We start from the raw sequence: 6779 nt of genomic DNA on the forward strand, positions 1-6779 counted from the left end.
GCCAGAGACACTAAAATATATATTTAGTATTTAATTTTTTTTTAAATTCAAGCTTCTCATCAGAATTAAACCAATCCAAAAATGCCAGGCAAGATTCAACTTTATTGTATGAAAACTAGATGTGGGATGAATGTCATTTAACTCTATCCCAAAAATTTTATAGTTTTAAAATCTCCAGTAGATGTACTCACTAAAAACTGTTAGATCTAATCAATCAAACACTTATATTTCTCTTTTATGAAATGAAACTAAATGAATAGACCTATATTCTATGTATAGATCTATGAATTTTGCAATATTTAGAATCTTAACTGCACACGTGAGAATATGGGCCACCACAGTGTATTATTTATTGTGAGCACCGGTCTTTTGTATAGTAGGCCTGCTGTAGAACTCTGTGTTACAATCTAAGTTTTTTGAACTCCTACCAAAAAATTATAATTTATTTCTGATGTTTAAAAAAATGAGTTATGAATTATCGGAAGGCTGACTTTGGTTCTTAAGATAGCATAAGTCACCTATACGTGTACCATGGGAATGCATTGTGCGCTGAGCAATTTGAACTGTACGTACTGCCTTTGGAAATCTGCATCTTGAACAATTCTAGTGCAGAATGCTGTGGCCATGCTGTTTACTGTTCCAAACCCTCCAAAATAAATAATTATTGTTCCCTCCAGGCCAGTTCCAAAAGATACAGGTCCTGTCCATGACAAAAGATCTAATAGTGTCTGCAATGTGATGTGAGAGTTTTGAAGAAGAAATTAAAAGTGGAAGGAAAAAAAAACTTGACATCTAAGAAGACAATGTCCTGCTGTAATAAATGTACTACGGAATACATGTAACAAAATTAAAGAGACAAAGAAATTACAAAGCTTACTCAATTATTATTAAGTAAGGAAGTGCTAGCTTGACCCTGTCAGGACCACCCTTGAATTTTGTAATGTCCCAAATTTATGTGCCTGACAGAGAAGTATGGACATAATATACAAAAGAATCAGCAAGAAACAATGCATACAGCAAAACAGTCTAAGAAAGACTGTCACATTCACCCACTTAATTGTAAGAGCCAGTTTCAGTAAAATGCTATTAATCCATGAAAGATGCATTATACATGTTTATGTATTCATACATATATATATATATATATATATATATATATATATATATATATATATATATATATATATATATATATATAGACCTCTGGTGAGTTCGATCTGTCGCTTTGTATTCCCGTTTTTATCCATATGCCTAGCCTAGGCTACACAAAACGAATTCTGTTTTCTATTTCTAGAGTCGGTTGCCTTTTCTCACCATTGCCTATAGGCATATAGATCTATATGCTATTGCATGCTCTCTTTTTTTCCTCTCCAACTCTTCTCTACCCACAGACTCCATGCAGGGCTGTGTAACTAATTAGTAAAATAAGTAAAAATGTATTAACCTTTATTAGGCTATCTTAAATTAACTGCTTATGTTGTAAGCTAGATATCTAGATCAATGCGTGTATTTAGGCTAAGGCAGGCATATTTTTATTATGTTGGAAACCTATAGATCTAGAATCTCGATCTAGAGTCTAGATGACTTTTTTTCTTATGTAACTACTGACACTGTCTCTAGATATAATCTAGATCTAGATGTAGATTCTAGATCTAGTTTTCGATCTACATATTATCAAGACATGTTTTGGTTTTATGCTAGATCGACATTATTTTATAACTAGGCCTAGATCTAGAATTCAATTTTAAAATCTGTTGTCCTGTTTTCATCAACATGTGTAACCTTTTCTGTAGACCAGAAGAGTATAGAATTGTAGAGGCATTGTTTACAAATGCAACCTTGGCCAGTTCTCTGATTGCGCTAGGCCTAAGCCGCAGAAAGCTAGGTCTAGGCCCCTCTAGACGCGACGCGCTTCGTTTCAAAAGGCCTAGGCCTCGCTAGGCCTAGGCTAGACGCGACGCGCTTCGCTGTCGATACCGCGCCTGGTTATTTTTAGCTCGCGTCTCAGCGGTCACGTTCGCAAATGCACTGTTGTCACGGACTGCGAGGCCTCGTTTCCTGTCTCTATATTTTAGTGTCTCTGGTGCGACCCATATAGATCTAGCCTCATGTTTTATTTTTCTACTTGGTGCTAAATTCGACTGAAACAAAGCAGAGAATTCAAATACTTGGGCAGCATTTTCACAGAAAATGGAAAATTAGATCGAGAGATAGAGACTAGATGCCAGAGAGCCAACGCAGTCAGCTACCAACTGGGCCCTCTCCTGAAACATCCCAATATCCCCATGAGCACCAAGGCGAAGCTCATCAACGCCATTTTCCTTCCAACGCTCACATATCAGTGTCAGACATGGACTCTAACAAAAGCCCTAGAGAGGAAACTGGTCACATGCGAGATGAAATGCTTAAGAAGAGCGGTCAACAAAACAAGAAGAGACAAAATTAAAAATGAAGTCATAAGGGACACCGTGGGAGCAACACCAGTCCTACCACACATTGAAAAACAAAAGGTCAAGTGGTTCGGACACCTCACGCGGATGCCCTCAAACCATCCAGCTCTGAGAGTATACAACATTAAATATTCTGGATGGAGAGCCAGAGGAAGACCAAGGCGACGATGGAGTGAATCTGTGGCAGACACCCTTAAAGATCATGGGATGTCCCTCCTACAGGCCACACGACTTGCTGCAGACAGACACTTGTGTCTCCCCGCGACACCCCAGGGTACAAGCGGAAGAAAAAAGTAAAAGTAAAGTAAGTAAGCTAAATTCGACTGCGATCCTTTCGTTTGATGCCCATCTTCGCTATTTCTAGACTACTTTGTCAAATTCTTTTTCTTGCTACTGGGAACAACGTCAATAGATCTTAGATAAGAATCTAGATCTAAACCTAGATAGCGCATGACAATGCCGAAAAGAAAAGGAAGTTCTGCAGTTGGAACCCCTCGAGCTCGCAAAGGTCGAGGTGGTCTAGATCAACAACAAAATGATGGGGACTCTCTAGATCTAAATCTCCCAAAAGCATTCCTCTACATTGTCAATTCCTTTCAGTACGAGTGCTACATTGGGGAACTGACGACACAGTGTACACACTGCCTGGACGTAAGATATGAAACACAAGGTATGTTCTGTAGCAAAGGCAAAGTCTATCGATGTGCATTCATTTCCAAAACCACTTCCTGAACTGCAAATCCTTCTGTCTGGTGTGTCGACACTGTCCACTCACTTTCTGGAGAAAATCAGACAGTACAAACATAGCTTTCAGCTCACATCCATGGGCTATACCGATGCAACCCTCAATGGATGGAATCCACAGTTTCGCCAGAAGGGTCAAGTATATCATCGCATTGGCTCTCTCCTTCCTGCCACCCAGAATGAGCATTCATTTCTGTAAGTTTATTTCATGGAAAGTGATGCAGCCTCAGAGCGCAGAAACAGTCTTTTCTAAGTACTTGAGCCTGGGATCATTTCTGATCGTCAAGCCATGTTGCATTGCCGTATTTCGTATGTCATAATCTGAAATGTGCATAATATGAATTTGCACGCTCACATTTCGAATAGTCTGTAGAAGTGTCATGCAAAGTTTCGTGGGCCTAAGTTAATTTCTCAATAAGCTAGAATTTTTTAAACGCTGTCAGAGGAAAGCGAACAAGCTATAGACACTGCCTCTGTGATTTTGATTAGTTTAGTTTTAGTTTTAGTAGAGGTTTGACGGCGCTCGCAACAGCATAAGGTCATATGAGCGCCAGAAGCTTAGAGGTGTTACAAGAGAGTAACAAACACAAAAAGAAGGAGGGGAGATACGGACGACAGATGTTTGATAGGAAAGAAGGAGCAAACCACACCAGAGCACCCGCCAACCACCCACTGTGATTTTGAAGACGTCGGTGTGTTCCTCTTTAAGTGTAGCAGCCCTTTCGTGGATTATAATTTCCTTAGTGCTTTTTGTGATGGTGTAAGGCGGAATCCGTATTTTGTGATTGTGAAGGGCTAGACAGCAATACACTAAAGCAATGTAGATCAAGACAGGAAATAATCAAGGCAGACTTAAACAAAAGCAATATAGATCTAGAAGCCAGATATGACTGTGAAATGCTAGACAGCAAGGACATATAGAAGTACCATGCCTCTGCGGCGTAAACCAGTAGGAGCAGTGACGCCAAGGCGTCGACCCCGAGCAAAGCCGGGTGCTCAGCTAGTCTATTTTATATTTGGCAACTTGGAAACACATGTGTCACTTTTCCCATATAAAACTACGACAGCTAGAGAGTTGAAAGTTGGCAAGTACCTGCAAAAAGATAGATAGGTCCCCATGACGGAGCCCCATTTTTTATTTATTCACTTCCTGAATTTAGACAAATATATTTGACCAAAAGTTTCCGTCCTTCTTTGGTCTTTGTGATTATTCTAATGAGAAACGAAACAAATCTCCGCAGCTGTCGGAAGTGATATTTAGCGAGGCGCATTTTGTTTTGAGAGTATAGATCTATCTAGACCTTCTAATTTTTTCACCTCTCAAAATGTATTGCTCCTTTCCAGTAGAGTGTAAATATAGTAGGCCAATTACTTTCATTTGATGTTAATACACCGATCATTCCTTTCATCGAAAGGGGGCCCAGCTAGTAATATATAAGTATGTATGTAGACATATAAAATGTAGGTAAATTATGAGTACTTGTATTTGTGCGTATGAAAGAAGCACGAGAGCGTGTGTGTGTATGTGTGTGTGTGTGTGTGTGTGTGTGTGTGTGTGTGTGTGTTTGTGCGTGTGCGTGTGCGTGTGCGTGTGCGTGTGCACAATTAATAATGCAAAGGGCATTCGAGAAAGTTACTTTAAATTAAAAAATGAATTATTATCTTTTTCAAATTCGTTTTTTAAACTTACTTTTATTCTTTCAATTGACTTTATTCATTCATTTCCTCCGTTTAATTCAACCTTTCTTTTCTTTCAATCCCTCCGACTTAGTTCCGAGCGGCTGGCCCGTTGTGTCTGTACTGTTCAGTTATGGTTGGGTTGGGCCGCGGGCTCTCTCTCTCTCCCTCTCTCTCTCTCTCTCTCTCTCTCTCTCTCTCTGTCTCTCTCTCTCTCTCTCTCTCTCTCTCTCTCTCTCTCTCTCTCTCTCTCTCTCTCTCTCTTCTCTGTCCTCCGTGCGCTGCCACGACACGGGAGTGTCGGTGTCGGAAGCAGGCGACGAAACGCCGTACCCAGACTCGAACTCGACGCCATATACACCACAAAGTTGGCGCTGGAGTTGACACACAGGAGCAGGATGTTGAGGCCGCTCACCGCCAGAAAGATGTTGCTATAGCGACCGCCGAAACTGGCAAACTCTGGCTCCAGGGAGTTGACCAATCGGGTGAGCGCAGTCGGGAAGTTGCAGACGATGTAGATGATGGCAACGGTGAGCAACATCCGGGTCGTTTTCTTACTCTCGTCAACGGACCGGTCTCTCGGTTCCTTCCTGCTGCTTCCGGGTTGACGTTTTGAAATGGTGGAGGCTGAACCCGCGCTGGTGGGCCGGTCTGGTGAAGAAGAGAGAATGACAGAGATGATGATATAGAGAGATAATGAGAGAGAGAGAGAGAGAGAGGGAGAGAGAGAGAGAGAGAGAGAGAGAGAGAGAGAGAGAGAGAGAGAGTGAGAGAGAGACAGAGAGAGAGATAATGAAACACAGAGAGAATGATGCAGAGAGAATGATACTGAGAAATAATGATACAGAGAGATAATGATAGAGAGAGATAATGACGCAGAGAGATAAGGATAGAGAGAGATATTGATACAGAGAGATAATGATAGAGAGAGGATATGATGCAGAGAGATAATGATAGAGAGAGATAATGATACAGAGAGATAATGATAGAGAGAGATAATGATAGAGAGAGATAATGATACAGAGAGATAATGATACAGAGAGAGATAATGATACAGAGAGAAAATGAAGCGAAGAGATAATGATGCAGAGATACTGATGCAGAGATAATGATGTAGAGAAAATGATTCAGAGAGATAATGATGTAGAGATAATGATAGAGAGAGATAATGATAGAGAGAGATAATGATGCAGAGAGAGAGAATGATACAGAGAGATAATGATAGAGAGAGAGATAATGATGCAGAGAGAATGATAGAGAGAGATAATGATAGAGAGAGATAATGATGCAGAGAGATAATGATGCAGAGAGATAATGATGCAGAGATAATGATACAGAGAGATAATGATGCAGAGATAATGATGCAGAGATAATGATGCAGAGAGATAATGATGCAGAGATAATGATAGAGAGAGAGATAATGATAGAGAGAGATAATGATACAGAGAGATAATGATACAGAGAGAGAGAATGATAGAGAGAGATAATGATACAGAGAGATAAATAATGATACAGAGAGAGAGAATGATAGAGAGAGATAATGATACAGAGAGATAATGATACAGAGAGAGAGAATGATACAGAGAGATAATGATAGAGAGAGATAATGATAGAGAGAGATAATGATAGAGAGAGATAATGATGCAGAGATAATGATAGAGAGAGATAATGATAGAGAGAGAGATAATGATAGAGAGAGATAATGATAGAGAGAGATAATGATACAGAGAGATAATGTTACAGAGAGATAATGATACAGCACATTTTTCCTCTTTCCCCCTCCACTACCTTCCCCCTCTCTCCTCCCCACCTTCCCTCCCCCTTCCCTCGCCCCTTACCACCCTCTCCCCCTCTCCCTCCCTCCCACCCCCTCTCCATCTCTCCCTCCCCACCTGTCCCCTCTCCCCT

Source organism: Aplysia californica, unplaced genomic scaffold (genome assembly GCF_000002075.1).
Source record: "Aplysia californica isolate F4 #8 unplaced genomic scaffold, AplCal3.0 scaffold00276, whole genome shotgun sequence".
Taxonomy (NCBI): Eukaryota; Metazoa; Mollusca; class Gastropoda; order Aplysiida; family Aplysiidae; genus Aplysia; species Aplysia californica.